The 19,865-nt window shown below is 36.3% G+C and overlaps 1 non-coding gene across 1 annotated transcript; it reads left to right on the top strand.

Moving 5' to 3' along the window:
* Nucleotides 1-17,677: 17,677 nt before the first annotated feature.
* On the top strand, nucleotides 17,678-17,785 carry LOC121214161 (small nucleolar RNA R71). The gene has a single exon (XR_005909747.1). It is a non-coding gene; the product is annotated as a small nucleolar RNA R71 (small nucleolar RNA).
* The last annotated feature ends 2,080 nt before the right edge of the window (nucleotides 17,786-19,865 follow it).

The following is a 19,865-nucleotide window of genomic DNA, read 5'->3' on the forward strand; positions in this document are numbered from 1 at the left end:
GTTTTTGGTAGGCTAAATTGGGCTCGTTTTAGGCTGGTGGTTTGGTTTAGGTGGGCTTTGGGTGTTTTATTTGGGTTGGTTTTGGGTAATTGGGCCATTCGGGTTTGGGTTGATGGGTAAGGTCTAGGTGGTTTGGGTATGCTGGTATGGGGTTTGATGAATTTGTTGGGTTTATTTGTAAATGGGCTATTTTAGGTAATGGGTCAGTTGGGTAGGTCAAAATGGGCCTGTACAGCTGCCCCTCTTTGCTCGTTGTTGTGTAACGATAACAGAGCAAAGACTAAGAAAGGCCCATTTTGCCCGGCCTCGCCGATTCTTGACTTCTTTTGACGCTTCTCTTCAAGTACCTTCAAGTAGTTTCACTCCAGCCCACTATGTCGTGTTGCTTTAATACACTCCACTGCACTTGAAACTTCAATCTACTTCACAGCAAATTCAGGGGGACGAGATTCGTGGTAAGATTCGTTATTGTTGATCTTCTCCACTACTGCTTAGGGGGACAGAATCTGTAATCTTTAATCTATTCCAGTGTTGCCCAGGGAGATAGAATTACTGGCTTCAATGTACTCCACTGTAGTCACAGGGAGGTAAAATCTGCCATCTTCGATCTGCTCCGCTGTCAGTACAGGAAGGCAAACTCTGCTATCTTTAGTTTGCTCCACTTTCAGTACAAGAAGGCAAGACTGGTTTCTTCAACCAGCTCCGCTACAACCGAGAGAGGCAAGGTTTGTGTCTTCGACTTGCTTCATTGTCAATGCAGGAAGGCAAGATCTATTGTCTTCAACCAACTCTACCACAACCGAGAGAGGCAAGGTTTGTCTTTTCGACCTGCTTCGCTGTCAATGCAGGAAAGCAAGATCTTTTTTCTTCAACCAGCTCCATCACAACCGAGAGAGGCAAGGTTTGTGTCTTCGATCTGCTTCGCTGTCAATGCAGGAAGGTAAGATCTTTTTTCTTCAACCAGCTCCATCACAACCGAGAGAGGCAAGGTTTGTGTCTTCGATCTGCTTCGCTGTCAATACAGGAGCGCAAGATCTTTTGTCTTCAACCAGCTCCATCACAACCGAGAGAGGCAAGGTTTGTGTCTTCGACCTGCTTCGCTGTCAATACAGGAGCGCAAGATCTTTTGTCTTCAACCAGCTCCATCACAACCGAGAGAGGCAAGGTTTGTGTCTTCGACCTGCTTCGCTGTCAATACAGGAAGGCAAGATCTTTTGTCTTCAACCAGCTCCATCACAACCGAGAGAGGCAAGGTCTGTGTCTTCGATCTGCTTCGCTATCAATACAGGAAGGCAAGATCTTTTGTCTTCAACCAGCTCCATCACAACCGAGAGAGGCAAGGTCTGTGTCTTTGACCTGCTTCGCTGTCAATGCGGGAAGGCAAGATCTTTTGTCTTCAACCAGCTCCATCACAACCGAGAGAGGCAAGGTTTGTGTCTTCGACCTGCTTCGCTGTTAATACAGGTAGGCAAGATCTTTTGTCTTCAACCAGCTCCATCACAACCGAGAGAGGCAAGGTTTGTGTCTTCGATCTACTTCGCTGTCAATGCAGGAAGCCAAGATCTGTTGTCTTCACTGATCTGTTCTCTAGGGAACATGACCTGTATGTTCTATTTTATGAACTTATTTATGCCTAGTGATTAGGATGACATGATCAGAATGAATCAAATGCTCCTAACTAGATGTGTATGAATGCAAAATGTCATGAAAATGATTCATTAATGCTTAGGTTATCATCACGCAAAAGCATATTAAGGCTTTATCACTGACGTGCTACAACGTCTTCTTGCTCGGCAGGCGTATCCAAAGAAACACTTAATCTGATTGCCCCCTATTGTGAACGTCAAAGTTTAATCCACTGGATGCAAAATTTGAACCATCTTTCTCCCGCTGTAACCCAAGGGTAGAAAGATATGACTTTTCTCAATCTTCTCCTATCGTAATTCAAGGATACAAAATGTGAAGCTCTTTGGTCCTTTACCCCATTCCCAATGTGTCATACCAAATGCTCATGCACAATTGCAAAATTTTATTCTCCAAGAAAACCTTTACTTATCACTCGGTGATCATTGCTTATTTGTTCATTGAAGCTTTGTCACCAACACGGCATCTTGTCATTTTGTCCAATCAATGTTTTGACGACAAAATCCAAAAGGATGGTCTTAATTTAGACTCTTCCTTCTTAGATATTTCAACCTTTAAACTTGGTGTGTTCTAAACAATAGTCCTGTTTCAAGTTCCTGTATTATTTAGAAACTTTTAGAGTAATATGCAAAACTTCCATTGTGAAAGTATCATCATTCCAATGCAACATGCTTGCAAGAAGAATATAACGATGGATAAAATAGAATTGATTTGAGAGCAAGCTCGAAATGAATAAATTATCAAGGATAAAAAGGGAATTAATTGGGAACACGTATCTTGAAAAAGAATGAAGTATTTCAAGAACAAATTCAATAGTATAAAGACTAGGTGCCCCAGATATCGCAGCTTGAACTTCTCTGTACAAACTTTCTGAAGACCATGTGTTTAGGAGATCTACAGGACTCTGTCGATGCCCCAAGATGTCGCCTTACCCTTTTAGGTATAGCAAGATCACCACATGCCCCTATCTGATCACTTCATGCCCCGTTCTGATCAATATTTGAGCCACCCTTCGGGTTTTCAACTCAAATCCCCTTTGGCCTAAGGTGCCCTTTGCGGGTTTTCCCCTTAGCCTCTCAATTTTTACTTTTTCATTTTTTTATTTTACTCAAAGTGCCCTTTGCAAGTTTTCACCTTGGTCCTTCCTTCTTCTTTAAATGAAGTGTTTCTTAACTGGATTCGAGTTTATAGAATTGGCAATCTCACTCAGGATCAGTACTCCTCTGAAAATGGTCTTCTTTTCAATATAGGGACATTCCTGGTTTGGCATTCATTTTCCTTTAGAATCCTTTCATTAAGGAAGAATCTTTTTCAACATCCAGCCCTCTCGTGGAATTCTCTGAGATGAGCCTGTTTATTATGGGCTTATATTATTTATTCATGGTACATCCGACCCTGATGAATAACTTCTAACCCTTTCCTAGGGCCAACTGATCACATCGCGATTGGATCCCTCCAACAAGCAATAAGGGGATTTTAATAGGTAAAACTACCTTAATCTTGTAGACCAAAAAGAGAGGTGTTGCCCCAGTACAGATGTTCGACAAACAATGAGGGCAAATGGTAATTTCTCATGCCAGCCCCTGTTCACCTCTAGGTAACTCGGTGACAAAACGTGGTGTCTGCTTCTGAATTGATTTCAGACCTCAGTTATTGTGCTATCATTTAAGTTCAATGCATTTTCCAATACCATCCTCTCTGAAATTCTGTATCGGTACAGGATGACCTTGATCCATGCAGTAGCCTCTCAAAAATGAAGCAATGCCCATTAGAAGTCTTCGATAATGGTGATGTCCATGCCCCATTTTGCTCAAAATTTGAGTCGCCCTTTTTCGGGTTTTCAACTCAGATCCACCTTTGGTCAAAGCGCCCTTTGCAGGTTTTCGCCTTGACCTCTCCTTTTTCTTTTTCTTTTTTTTTTATTTTTCCCCTATTTTTGACTTTGATTTTTTTTTGTTTTTTTTTTATTTTTTTGATTTTTTTGATTTTTTGAAAATTTTTTTTGCGTCTGAACTCATGAGATCAGGCAAGTCCTGGTCATGTTTTTCGACCAAAATCAATGTTATTCTAAAGTCATCCACTTTCATCTTGTATGTGAAAAATCTTCTTTGGTACCAAATTTCTTTCATAGAGCCCTTTTGGGACGCAACTACGACAGAAAACTTTGGATCTTCCTCTTTAATCCGGACAAAATCCAACAACATCTTGAAGGGATGGAAACTTGACTTCAAATGGGCAAAGCTATGCTGACTCAACGAGAGAGGCATTGCCCCGACAAAGAATTGCATTGTTCGCACTGTAAATTTCTGACATCATGCTGTTGTGCAGGCTTTATTATAAGAATCGAGGCATACCCTGGTATGATCATACAAAGATATCTTTGAACTCTAGAGGTAACTCAACAAGGTCTTGCTTCGTCTCTGTGGTCAGGTCAATTCTAGTCTTCACCAAGCTCACAATTTCTAATGATTCCTTAAAAGGTAGGATCTGTTTATCCTCTTGTTCTACCATCCTCAACAAGCTTGGAGATAAGCTACGATCTATGTCATCTTCAAAGTCGTGAGATCCCTCTAAACACATGTCTCGCTCAAGAGGAGATTCAAAGTCTATAGTAGTGTCATTCATGTCATTGATATCCAGGGACCTATTGTAGGTACAAAAGAATATGCAAAAGAATATATAAATTTATGAATAATTATTTATACAATATGATTATGAATGAATGATGGTTTGGAAGAAAATCTGAAAGAATGAAAGAATGTAGAATTATTCGTAAAGAATGAAAATATTGGCTCAAAAATAATCGCAAAGATGTATTTCATTAAAATAATAACGTTCAGACATAAGCGTATTTCACAAAGGAATTTCTATCATTTCTAGGCTAAAAACAACAAAATGTTCTGAACATTACTCTAGATAAGCCCTAAAAACTATAAGGATTTCTTCCGCAGTCTAATTGCTTAGAACACTCCAGATTTATAAGGGCAGATATCTAACAAGGTTCCTTTTCATTCATTTGTGCATTGCATTCACTCCACTCGTCAATTATGGTTGGGTAATGGATTTTCCGCAGTGGAGGAATCATCAAATTTAATGACGCCCATACTGATAAGCCTTTCAATCAGTTTCTTAAAGACAATGCAATTTTCTATGGAATGCCCCGCATTTCCCGCATGATACTCACATTGTGCATTCGCATCGTGCCATTTGGGGTACGGAGGCTGTGGAGGTTTCGTGTAGAGAGGAGCGACAATGCGCGCTTGAATAAGCTTTGATACAGCTCCTTATACGACATCGAAATTGGTGTAAACTGGAGGTTTTCAGTGCCTTACTTCACATACGATTCTTGTCTTGATGAACCTTGTTGACTAGCGACCCCTCTACCTGGATGACTTACTGACCTTGAGTAACCTTTGTTGTTCACCTCATTTTCTCTTTTCCTTAGGGTTGACCTCTTATCACTCTCTTCCGCTTCAATTTTTTCGGCTCTTATAGCATTCTCAATCATTTCACCATTCATAATTATGTCAGAAAAGCTTTTTGTTGCGCTTCCTAACATATGCGTAATGAATGGGGCCTTCAGCGTATTGATGAAGAGCATTATTGTCTCTTTTTCCAGGAGTGGTGGCTGAACTTGTATGGCAATCTCTCTCCACCTTTGTGCGTATTGCCTAAAACTTTCATTAGGCTTTTTCTCCATATTTTGCAGGGTAATTCTGTCAGGGACCATATCAGCTACACGACTGTATTGTTTCATAAAGGCTTGTGCTAAATCCTTCCAAGAACTAATTTGGGTACACGTCAATTGATTGTACCACTTAGACACTGCCCCTGTGAGGCTATCTTGAAAGCAGTGTATTAATAATTGATCATTATTAATATACCCCATCATTCTCCTACAGAACATAATGATATGGGCTTCTGGGCAATTGGTCCCATTATATTTCTCAAATTCCGGCATCTTAAATTTGTAAGGAAGCACCAAATCTGGAACTAAGCTCAGATCTTTCGCATCTATTCCATGATAGCTGTCGATACTTTTTATCGCCCTAAACTTCTCTTCAATCCATTTCCATTTCTCCTCAAACTGCTTTGGTAATTCTTCCTTCACCTTGTCTTTCTAAGCTACTTCATCGAAATCCGGGACAACAAAATTAACCAGATTATCGCCAGGATTAGAACTAGATCTGACCTGAAGGTTCTTCGGCATTGAAGCATCACCTTGAAAATGCTGAGGCCTAATCGAAACAGAAGGTCTTCGTGGATGTGGTTCAGTCTGAACTTGTGCATGCGGAGGCGTGAAACCTGGAGGAAAAAGTGGTTCATCATTGTTTTCTTCTTCATCGCAAACCTGGAGGAAAAAGTGCGTCAATTTAGTCATTAAGTCATCTTGAGACTCCTTCATCTTTTCTACCATGTCTTTCTGGATCTTTTCCTTATGTTCTTTCATTTGCACCTGTAGTTGTTCTTGCATTTTTTTCTGCATTTGCTCCAGTTTCTCTAATCTTTGATCCATTTTTTTAGTTCCTGTTCCGGTAGTGCAAGGGTGTTAGTTTGGTAGGTTGGTTTCCAGGTTAGCTGAAATAAATTTTGCTCGTTTAGACTATTTCAATGGATTTTAATGCATGTAATGCAATGTAATGCAACTGCATGAAATGAATGCCTAAAAAGACGTTGATTCTGATTCAATTACATTTAGGAAACTTTTCTAGAAAGCAAATTCCCTTACATAAAATGAATACATGTACGACCTCACCCTCATATTCTATGAAACAACATTAGTCTTTTTCTTCATCCGCATGTTTGAGGTAATCTTGCCAATAGATGCCATTGCTAGCTCATTTTCTTGATCTTGGTCGCGATCCATCATCTGCCCATCTTCATAAGGCTCGTCAGCTTGTCGAAGGCTTTTGGACAATCGTCTCGAACCCTTAGGCCACGAAGTAAAGATCACGAACTCTTTCACCGCCCTTCTTGTGTTTCTCAAAATATATTCGGGAAGTCGTATTGTTTTCCACTTTATCAAGGAATTCGTATTCCATGACAAGCTTCCTAATTTAGTAATCAATATCTCTTTCCTAAGATGCCAAATGCAATGTAATGCAATCATAATCAAAACACAACAAGAGGGGTTAGAACAAAACATAAGCAAGCACGGAAAACAAAAAGTACCTAATCAGGTAAATACTAGGGATTTGAGGTGGCTCTACCTAGGGTGGGCTCCTAAGGTTCACTACATGAGGTTTGGCTCTAAAGATAAGGTACCCGAACCAGCAGATTCCTCGATCTTCACCCATTATAGGCTCATACAGACCGAGTTTGGTTCAGGGGAATACATTTCCCAATGGCTGCACGGAGATGAAAATCTCACGAAGACATAGGTTCGGATGTATCCTGAAAGCGATCCACTATCCTGCACGGAGGTGAAAACCTCACGAAGGAAATAACTTCTCACTCCCACTTAAAAGGTGTGACCAACGGTCATGCAATGCAATGTGCAGAAAGATATAGAAATTTAAAATACAAAACATGATGAAAACTATAACTCAAAACAAATGAAATGCAATGAGAGGATCGTATATTTAAATCACATTTTCAACTTCCGACAAAAAGATAAGAAATAATCAACTCGTGGCTTGACTCTCTTATTTTAAGCCTCCCCAGCGGAATCGCCAAGCTGTTGACACCATTTTTTGGATGAAAAACGGGGTCGACTTGGGTTTTGACGAAAACGAATAAAACAGGAGTCGCCACCAATCCTTTTGATGAGGTGTGATTGGATCACCTTGAAAACTGGTTATTTTTAATAAACGATTTTTATTAAAACAACAATTTTGGTCCATGAAATCCAAAAAATGGGTTCGGGAGTCGGTTACGCACGAGGAAGGATTAGCACCCTCGATACGCCCAAAATTGGTACCTAGATGATTACTTAATGTCTTAGTGTCGAAAAGCTGAAAGCTTTAAAGAAATTCAAAATACGATCCTTAAAAAATTTCGAATGGCATGGATTAAAATTCAAGAGGATATTTAGCAATTTGGCTAAACGTGAAATCGAAACCCAGCACCTTAGGGCACGTTTCTCGAATTTCTAAACGCAAAACATTGCCTTATTTTGAAATTAAAAAAAAAGATATTTAGCTATTTGGTCGAACGAGAAATCGAAACCCAATACCTTAGGGCACGTTCCTCGAATTTCCAAACGCAAAATATTGCCTTATTTTGAAAATTGTTGAAAAAGGATATTAAGTCATTTGGTGGAACGAGAAATCGAAATCCAGTACCTTAGGGCAAATTCCTCGAATTTCCAAACGCAAAACATTGCCTTATTTTTAAAAAGTTTTTAAAAGAATATTTAGCTATTTGGTCGAACGAGAAATCGAAACTCAGTACCTTAGGGCACGTTCCTCGAATTTCCAAACGCAAAATATTAACTTATTTTGAAATATTTTCTTCTTTTTTTTGAAGTATGATATTTATATGTATGATGGAATAATAAACATGATTATGTAAATAAAAATGAACAAAAACGAATAATAAATCAATCATGCATATACCATAACAAATAAACAAATAAACAAACTAAAGCATAAAAATAAACATATAAATAAATACATAAATGAACATAAAAATAAAGGAAAATATATGAAAATTATAAAATATATAAAATATGTATGTACATAAAGGGGACTATATATATGTATATACATAAAATTATGAAAATATATAAAATATATATAAGTATATATTTTAAAATTACTATATAAAATATATATATAAGTACGCATATTCATACATATATACATATGTAAATTAAAATATGAAAAGTATATACATATAGGTATATATATATGAATCATAAAATATAAAATACATATTTAAAAAAAATGAAGAATATGCAAATATATATATATATATGAAAATAAAATACATATATAAATATGTATATGGATATGTACAAAAATTATACAATATACATAAAAAGTAAGTATGTATATAAGTATATAAAAAATAAAAATAAAAATAAAAATACACTCCTATATATATATAGAAGCAATAATAATAATAATAATAATAATAATAATAATAATAATAATAACAATAGGACTAAATCAAAATGGAAACGAAATCTCAGGGTTGAAATCAAAATAAAATAGAGTAAGGGATTAAAATGTGAGGCGCGCGAAAAGTAGAAGGGCCAAAACAATAAATAAACCAAAGTTCTAAAACGCAGCACTTCAGTGGACTAAAATGAAACAAGAGTAAAATTTCAGGGCTAGATCAAAATTAAAAAAATAACGAAATAGGACTAAACTGAACGCGCAGCAGAATCAGAGGGACTACGCGCGTAAATAGCCCAAAAACTAAAAACACGCTGATCCTCCGGGTCGGGTCGGGTCGACGCGCGGATCCCCCTTTGCTAAAATGACGCCGTTTTGTGTTTAATATAAATATAAAAAAAGGCTAAAAATAAAACTGTTTCATCATTTTGTTGAAAAACAGAGAGAAAACTCTTTCTTTTTTCATTTTCTCAGGCTCCGATTCCGGAGATGGCCCGGCCAAGGCTTCCGGTGAGTCTCCGCCGTAGAGCCACCGTGTGTGGCGGCCGGAGGTCCAAAATCGGACCTTTTCGGTCCCTTTTTGAAGCCTAGCGTCCCTAGGGTACGGATCTAGGGCCAAATCCCCGAAAAAGGAGCCGGAGACCCGAAGATCGAGGGGAAACCGCTCGTCTTCTCTCCTCCGGTGCGGCGCAGGTAAGGTTTTTTTTGGTTTTTCGTTTGTTATTTAGTGTAGAAGATAAAAAATAAACAATAAAAATAAAAAGAGAAGAGATTCGGACACCAAAAGGGTCACCTTTTTTATTTCTTTGTTTTTTCTTTTCAAAAGGGCCGAACCCCATTACATTCTTGAATGGCTTTTTATATCATTTTTAATACATTTTTTTACTACTATTTTGTTGTTCTTCTCCTGCTTTACGTGTTTGGTTTCTATTTTGCAGGTGCTGCAGGCGACGGTTGGTGGCGATATGACCGTGACAGAGCTGCGACGCTGGGCAGAGCAAGTGGCCGACCCTAGGTGCGGCGTACCTAGGGTTAGGGTTACCCTTTTTGTTGTTTTCTAATTTGGGCTAGGGTTTGGTTAGGGTAATGGGTTTTCGGTAGGCTAAATTGGGCTCGTTTTAGGCTGGTGGGTTAGGTTTAGGTGGGCTTTGGGTGTTTTATTTGGGTTGGTTTCGGGTAATTGGGCCATTCGGGTTTGGGTTGATGGGTAAGGTCTAGGTGGTTTGGGTATGTTGGTATGGGGTTTGATGAATTTGTTGGGTTTATTTGTAAATGGGCTATTTTAGGTAATGGGTCAGTTGGGTAGGTCAAAATGGGCCTGTACAATCATTAAAATGTATAAATAATGGTATATTTATTTTACAAGTCCTAGATATTCAATTTCTATTTATAATTTCTTTATAAATCTTACTTTATTCACTTACAAGATTTAGTCTCTGTACTCTAATTAAAAACTAATTCGATGAAAATTTCTAATTAAAATTCAATCCACTTCTAATATAACTCTGTAAGTATTTAATAAAAATATTACAAGTTCGGTTCACAAAAACGAGGTCTCGATACCTTAATTTCCAAAATCATCGACTTTAGAGCCGATACACCTATACCTTATCTGATTTTCCAAATAAAAAAATTATTAAACCAAAATTCAATATAATATATTAATACTCTCGTAAATATTAACAAATAATAGTCACTGATTCTATCATCGAAAAATAGCATTCTGAAACCACCGTTTCTGACTCCACTAACATTCGGGTCATTACAATTCTTCCATCCTTTAAGAAATTTCATCCTTGAAATTTACCTTAAAAGAGGTGGAGTACTAAAATTTCATTTAACCTATTCATATGTTATAACTTTATTGATCTTGATCGGACTCAAGTCAAATACATAGATTAACTAACTTGTATCTCAATATAGCATCATAATTGCATCATCATATAAAACTAAAATAGTCATGCTAACATATAAGTGTATTATCAAATGAACCTATGCAATTATACTGGCACGTAAGTGCATCATTGGATAAATCGAAGAAAATATATTGGCACACATAGTGCATCATCGGATAAACTGAAGAAAATATATTGGCACACACAGTGCATCATCGGATGAAACTGAAGATACTATACTGGCACACACAGTGCATCACTGGATAAACCAAAGAAAATAAGATATACCGAAGCAAATATACTAGCACACATAGTGCATCATCGGATATACCAAAGGAAATATACTAACACATACAGTGCATCATCGGATATACCGAAGTATAACCTATACATTGATAACATAACCAGTTTCCAATTTCCTTATAAATTCAATTTACATTCCAACAATCTCCATTTACCATTCTAATACCATATAAAAATATATATCATAATTCAACTTAATTTCATACCGAGTACCACCTATTAATTAAATTGTACTATTTTCTATTTTATTCAATTCAATATGATTCTCAATATTTAATACACATAGTCACAATTCAATTTATACGATAATTATGAATTCATTTTAATTCACCATCATGCGAATAACATAATTTTATAACCAGTAAATTGATCTAAAATCTTGAAGATAGACACAAAATCCTCGTGCCTTTGATTCACCCATAATGTTTCCTCGACTTTTTTCTGTTGAATTAGATCTCTGGGTAACGGAAGGAATATTATCAACATTTCTTGGACAATTTCGATCGATATGCTCTAAAGATCCGCAGCGAAAACATGCTCTGGTTTTCTTCCAACTTTCACTTTTGTGTTTTTTGCCACAAATTTCAAAGTTCGGAATAGTTATGTCCTTTTTCAACTTCTTACTATTGCCAATAAATATTGTTGGTTTTTTAACTTGATCTTTCTCAAAGCCTATATTCGGTGGAACTGGTTTATCAGAATCTTGAGACTCTCTATTTTGTTTAAATAAAGGTTGTGAGGCTATAGTCTCTATTCTCTTTCCAAATACTCAAAGAGACTCGTCTTTCTTATCTAAGCCCAAGGCTTGTTCACCAATTTCGCTCGTTTAGCTAGGTCGGCAAACTCTTTTTTTTTGTGCAATATCAACTAAACTCGAAGGTCATCCTACATTCCCCGGAGGAATCGCTTACGACTTCCTTCTTCAGTCGGAATAAGTTCTATAGCATACTTACTGAGTCGTAAAAATTCGTGTTCATAATCAATTACTATCATCTCTCCTTGCTTTAGTAATAAGAACTCTATTGGGGCTCATCTAGTTGCAGTTGCTGAAGTAGTTAGTGGAGCAATTCTCGCTATTCTCTAAAAGATTTTAGCTATCTTGCGGGATAATCCCTCATTACCTCGATCTTCTTGTCGAGATCTGACAATTCTGTTTTGCCAAGCATTGGCTAAATCTTCCCTAGGTGCTTCGACGCTAATCCTGTTTTCATTCTCAATCGAGTGACCATTATTATGCATGTCATCGTTATCAACGTTTCTCGGTTCCACTGACATTTTCAACTATAAATAAAAAGAATTTACTCATAAACATCCAAATCCTGACTCAGATTCGACTCAATAAGGGCATGTACCTCTAGAATCAATTTTGAGCTTAATTTAGTTTGAGAATCGGCTAAACCTATAACTTTGACACCACTAAATGTAACATCCTTACCTGTCCCGGTCGCCGGACCCGAGTAATAAGATGCTACGACATAATTCAACAATTCAATAAATACCTTACTTAATGAAAATTAAATTATTTTTCAATAAATTATGGATATAAAGAAATATGTTAAATAATTAGAATTATACAAGGACCAAATTACAAAATAAAATTTTCATTAAGTAACTTATTGAGAATACCTTCTGAAAATCGACAGCAAAATTCAATATCCTTCTGTAAAACAAAATGCCAAAATGGTATCAATTTTTATTTAAGTACCGATACTTTTTCATAAAATATCGATACCATAAAATAAATATCAATGCCATTGATTTTCAAGTAAACAGAATTGAATTTTGTTATCAATTTTCAGAAGGTATCGATTTTCAAGTAAAATATCAATACCAAATTACAAAATCAGTACCATTTTGGCATTCTGTTTTTTTTTAAAAACTGTTCATAAGGTCAGGTATCGAAATAAGATGTAAAAATATCGATACTTTAGTTCAGAAATGGTGAAAACTACTTTTTAAAAGCTCCACTCATGCTCAAAACTTGCCTAAACTCAACTAACATACGTAAACATAAATAAAGGCATGCAAATCATCATCTAAACATCTTATCCATGTATAACTCAATTCAATATATCAAAATCTAAGCAAAATATATATTCTTAAGATCAACCTATAACACCCCTAACCCGTATCCGTCACCGAAATTACCGTAAAATTGTAACTTAAAACATTCAATTCCAAAAATTTTATAAATTATAGCAATTTTGTTCAAACACATGCATATTGTCCCTTATTTGAGCCTTCAAGGCCTTAGAAATACTTTAGAAATGATTCGAGACTAAATTAGGAACATTTGGAACATTGAGGAAAAAGTTAGAAAAATTCACACTGAATGGGTCACATGGCCGTATGGCTCACACAGTTGAGACACAAGCCCGAGTTTCAGGCCGTGTGGACATTCGAAGTAGGGACACACAGTCGTGTCTGTGCCCGTGTAACTCTTTGAATTGGGTCACACAGCCAAGCCACACGCCTATGTACCAGGCCGTGTGCTAGGCCATGTAACTGCTTGACTTGAATGCCTTAAAAACCTACAGAGGACACACACCCGTGCCTCAGGCCGTGTAGACATGAAATTGGCCAAATTTAAACCATTTCCATCTCCAACTCCAATATGTACCTATAAGCATTTTGTTCACACATTCAAAAACTAAAAACATACTAATTCATTCATGAAATAGTTAATTCAATAAACAAAAGATTCATCCAACCAATATGCCCACAAGGCACCTTAATTCCAAACAACCAACAAAACCATCCAAACATGTCAAAGACTTATCAAAACTAAGCATCATGACTCATTATAAACTAAGCTAATACACACTACATATTTGAAGTATTCAAGCATCAATACTTGGCACCAAAAAGGCTTGTACATTATCTACTTATATGTGTTCCAAAAGGTTTACCTAGTTATGCACACAAGTTTAGTGTCTTTCATTAGCAACAAGCATAAACATATCAACTTTCAATATTTACAACCACACAAAATATCAAAGTACTAAAGACCCTTCTTAATACATGCCACATAAACCAACTAACAAGAACTAAAATGACTACCGAGATGATGATGATAGTGTGTAAGCTTCCAAGTCAATCCAATCAAAACAACGATTCCAAAGGTCCTACACGAATTAAATCAAACTAATAAGCAAAAGAAGGCTTAGTAAGTTTGGAATTGGCTTCATTTATTATTATTAACAAAAAAATGTTCAAATTAATGTTAACTTTCAATACACCGGCATAAAGCCTGCTAGGCACAAAGCCCGAATATCACCGGCATAAAGCTTGCTAGGCACAGAGCCCGAATGACGTTACGTTTCTATTTCTTTAAACATAGTTAAATGAAATTCAAGATTTAACTAATAATGAAATAATATGAAATATTCAATACAATTAATAATAATCGTATAATGAACTTACTTCTGCGATAGAAACGTAGAAATAGAGTCTATTAATTCGAAGCTTTTTCTTTACCTCGATCTAAAGCCGTACGAGGTCTATTTTGATCTAAATGAATAAATTAAATCTATTTAATAACAATTCTATTCAATTTAATCCAAAAATTCATATTTTTACAAAATTACACTTTGCTCATATTCTTTTGATTTCTTTACAATTTAGTCTTTAAGCTCGTAAATTAAAATTCATGCAATTTCACCCGTAACCAAGTTAGCCGAATTTCATATAGACTCAGAACAGCTCATACATTTCATTATTTCTCAATTTCACCACATATTTTACACATTTTTCAAAGAAGTCCTTATTTGACATTTTAAAAAAAATTCACTTTACAAAAGTTGCTTATCTAACAACAAAGATTCATTTTCTTCCATAAAACATAAAAACTAATATTAATACATTCATGGAAAAGCTCTAATCTTTTAATAGTTTTGCAAATTAGTCTTTAGGCTAGCTAGATTAAGCTACAACGACCTCAAAAACATAGAAATCATTAAAAACTGACTTGAAAACCTACCTTACATGAAGAATTTACCCTAGCCGAATGCTCCCCCTTTTTAACCATGAAATTTTGGTGCTTTTAGGGTAATGAATGAAGAAGATGATATCATTTTACTTTTAATTCACTTAATAATTTACTTAATTGTCCAATTACGTAAATAACCTTTAAAATCCTTTAATATTTCATTAAAACCAATCCCATAAATGTCCACTATCACTTAAATAGTCAAATTATCACCTAAGTACTCTTACTCTAAGGTTATATAGCTATTTAATGCCTTTATCTACTAGAATTGTACTTTTGCACCTTTTATGATTTAGTCCCTTTTATTAAATTAAATACGCAAAAGATAAAATTTCTTAACGAAATTTTTATACGATAATACTAACATGCTGTAGACATTAACATAATAATAAAATAAATATTCTCACATTGGATTTGTGGTCCTGAAACCACTGTTTCGATTTCACTGAAAATGGGTTGTTACAACTCTCCTCCCCTAAAGAAATTTTCGTCATCTTTTAAGTACCTTAGCCAAATTATTCAAACAAATATCGTAAGTATTACCAAACACAGAGAAATCATCCATGAAAACTTCGACATAATTTTCAAGAATACCAGTGAAAATTTCCATCATACATCGCTGAAATGTGGTAGGTGCATTACATAAGCCGAAAGGCATTTGCCTAAAACCAAATGTACCATATAGACAAGTAAATGTAGTTTTATGTTGGTCTTCCAAGGCTACAACTATTTGGTTGTATCCTGAATATCTATCTAAAAAATAATAAAATTTTTTACCTGCTAGACGATCTAACATTTTATCCATAAAAGGTAAAGGAAAATGATACTTACAAGTGACTTTTTTCAACTTTCTATAGTCAATATAGATTCTCCAACCTGTGATAGTTCTCATTGGGATTAACTCATTTCACTCATTCTCAACAATAATGATCCCACCTTTCTTCGGTACGCATTGCACCGGACTTACCCAAGAACTATCTAATATAGGGTAAATAATTCTTTCATCTAACCACTTAATTGCATCCTTACAAACCATTTCTTTCATGACAGGGTTAAATCTCCCCTGCCCATCAATCTTACTTTTTTCACCTTCCTCTAAAATGATTTTATGCATTTAGAAGGAAGAACTTATACCTAGTATGTCAGCTATGGTCCAACCAATTGCCTTTTTAAATTTCTTTAAGACAACCGTCAATTTCCCCTCTTGGTGTTCTTACAGTTCTGCTGAAATAATCACAGGCAAAGTAGCATTATCACCAAGATAAACATATTTTAAGTGATACAGAATCACCTTTTGTTCGAGTTTAGGTGATTCCTTGATTGACAACTTGGGTTCTGTAAATTCTCAAACTTTCAACTCTAGCCTCAAATTGGCTTCTATCAAAGCCAAACCTTCATTACCTTTTTCATTTTCAAATGGTTCAGACCCTACGGTGTTTTCCAACAGGTCTTCTTCAAAATTACTACTCATAGAAACTAAGGTTTCTACTTCCTCCATTATTGAAAACTCTTCTGTTGAATCAGGAAAGTTCATTGCTTTCAGAACATTAAACGTTACCTTATCGTCTTGAACTCGCATCATGAGTTCACCTTTTTACACATCAATCAATGTTTTTCACATGGCTAGGAAAGGTCTCCCAAGGATGATCAGAACTTCTTTGTCTGCTTCCAAATCAAAAATAATGAAATCAGAAGGAAAATGAATTTATCGACTCTTACCAAAACATCTTCGACCTTTCCTTCGGGATATGCTAATGATAGTGTGTCTTACTTCACCTATTCCCAACAACTTGAAAATAGATTTGGGCATCGAGTTGACGCTTGCTCCTAAATCACACAAAGCTTTACCACAATATGATTCGTCAATGTTGCAAGGTATCGTAAGGATCTTTCAGTTTCGATGGTAGTTTGTTTTGTAAGAATGCACTACACTCTTTGTCAAAGCAACAGTCTCATACTCTCTAAGTCATTTCTTCTTGGACAAGATATCCTTCATAAACTTCACGTAATTGGGAATTTGCTCTAAAGCCTCCACTAATGAAATATGGATGTGTAATTACTTTAAAACATCCAAGAACTTCTTGAATTCTACCTCTTGTTTCTGCTTGTTCTGCTAAAGTCTTCGAGGATATGGAACTCTAGGTTGATATGAACAACTTTCCTGAGGAGGTAAATTTGCAAAAGATGGTGTTAGCTTTTCAAAATTCACTAGTTTAAGGTTTACCTCATCAAATTTTCCAGCATCTAATTTTTCTATTGTGGGAACTTCAACTGTCAGTTGACTTTCCTCTTTTCCAGTAGGCTCATCTTCAACCACAACCTTCTTAGGCTCTAAAGTCTTACCACTTTGCAATGTTCCTTAACAATTTCTCATATTTTCTGTGTCACTCAGCAAGGCTCATTGTGGTCTACTACAAAGCTCAGTAGCTAATTGACCCATCTGGTTCTTTAGATTTTTCAGCGTTGCTGCTTGACTTTGGATCAAGGCATCGTTTTTCACCATGCACGCCTTCAACAAGTTCTCCAAACTATTTAATGATTCAATTTGAGGTGGTTTTGAGGCTTGTTGGTTAAACCCTTGGGTTTGGTTGGGCCTATGTTGTATTTGATTTTTGTTCGGTCCATTTCCTTGATTACTCCAGGAAACGTTTGGACGATTCTGCAATCCTTTCAATGATCTCGTAAGCCTTATTATAAGACTTAGATAAAATCATACAATTCACAAAAGCATCTACCATTAATCTTGTGTGTGTTGAGACCATTATAAAATGTCTCCAACTGTACACAATGAGGGATGAGGACACTTACGAAGTAATTCCTTGAATCTTTCCCATGCCTCATACAAAAGATTCATCATCCAATTGTTCGAAAGTAGTTATCTCATTACACAAATTTGCGTTCTTACTTGGTGGAAAGTATTTTACCAAAAACATTTTTGATAATTCTTACCATGTAGATATTGAACTTGGTGGCAATAAATTCAGCAATGCTCGTGCTCGATCTCGCAATGAGTATGGAAATAGTTTCAACCTCAGTGCGTCTTCAGTCCACCAGCTATCTTGAATGAATCACTTACCTCCATGAACAAACGAAGGTGCAAGTGTGGATCTTCAGTGGGCATACCACTAAACTGCCCCACCATTTGGAGCATTTGAAACATCACTAGTTTCAATTAAACTTGGGGTGCCTCAATATCCCGCCTCCTAATTCACAAATTCAACTTATTTAAGAGTGGCACTGTAACACCCCGAACCCGAAACCGACACCGGAGTCGAACACGAGGTGTTAACTGACTTTAACCCCTTATAAAATTTATTTTCCAGACACTACCCAATCTGTGTACTAGTCGTTTTAAAAATCATATCTTGAGTTTCGTAACTCGAAAATCAGTTTCGTAATTTTTCCCAGAAACTAGACTCATGTACCCATCTATTTATTTTTTTCTAGAATTTTTGGTTGGGCCAATTAGTACAGTTTATTAGTCAAAGTCTCCCACGTTGCAGGGGTCGACTACACTGACCTTTGCCCATTACGACTTGGATATCTCCCTGCACGGGGCTTCAATACTGGTGCCGTTTGTTTCTATGAAAACTAGACTCAGAGAGGAATCTGTACATATATGGTACGACCCCTAATTATCTCTGGTTAATTTATAATGAATTTCCAAAGTCGGAGCAGGGAATCCAGAAACCGTTCTGGCCCTGTCCCACAAAAATCTGATTATCTCTTAATATACTGCCCATATGATCTTTTCGTTACTTCCTCATGAAAACAGACTCATCGAGCTTCGATTACATAATTTATTCATCAATTAATTCCACTCCTACTATTTTTAGTGATTTTTCAATCTCATGACACTGCTGCTGCCAGCATCTGTTACGAAAGTAACTAGGTCCATTTCATGCCTACCCTTGATCCAACTCAATCGAACATTCGTGCCATTTTCGCATGGCTTAAAGTTTACATGCCAAATTTCAAACACAACGTAATAGCTTATACATGCCAAAATGTTCTTCTAAGCCAACTAAGAAGAAAGTACCAAAACTTGCTATCCGGTGTGATGACTTCGATGACGGCCTGACCCCGCAAAAATAGATGAGTCCAAGCAACCTATAATGGGTGACAAGGAAACACCGAGTGAGTTTATAACTCAGTAAGTCATAAGCAATGCACTACCATCCATCAATAACATTATCACAAGAGGAAACAAAATGGAACGAGACAATTTACTCCATCCATACCGAACCATACCATAGTTTCTTCCAACCTATCGATTCAATTTCATATCAATTCATGCATTCACATTCCATATACTCATCAATAGGACATTGAAGCATTTTCATAAATCAATTTATTTTCGTTATAATCAAACGACTAAACGGCCTTTCACCCATCCTACGATAAATTTTATGTACGTGACTTCAAGTATATTTGTCACATAGGTTCAAACTTACCGAGCTCAACACCAAGTATAAGCATAGCACCTATTAGCCATGTACTCAAGACACTTACCCGATCCGCTGTCCGCGATCGACTCAATAGTGTCGCACACATAGTGTCCATAATGATTCACGAATGTATATTGAGTCCGCACACTCAGTGCTATATAACCAACTCGCACACTTAGTGCTACGTAATCAAATCGCACACTTAGTGCTACATAGTCAAACTCGCACACTTAGTGCCGCATGGTCAATTCGCACACTTAGTGCATCATATTCATTTCGCACACTTAGTGCAACATAGTCAAATCGCACACTTAGTGCTGTACAATTCAATCCCACGCACTTAACGCCAATCTCATGGTCATAAATAGTTATACCCGCACGTTTAGTGCCGAGATCAACAACTCAGTACATCTTACCTCTTTTCTTTTCATTCAACAATTTCATCATCACATACGTACATGCATATATATATATGTATATTTATTCATTCCATTCAGCATCAATACATAAACATTATGACCATTTG

Source organism: Gossypium hirsutum, chromosome D01, assembly GCF_007990345.1.
Source record: "Gossypium hirsutum isolate 1008001.06 chromosome D01, Gossypium_hirsutum_v2.1, whole genome shotgun sequence".
Taxonomy (NCBI): Eukaryota; Viridiplantae; Streptophyta; class Magnoliopsida; order Malvales; family Malvaceae; genus Gossypium; species Gossypium hirsutum.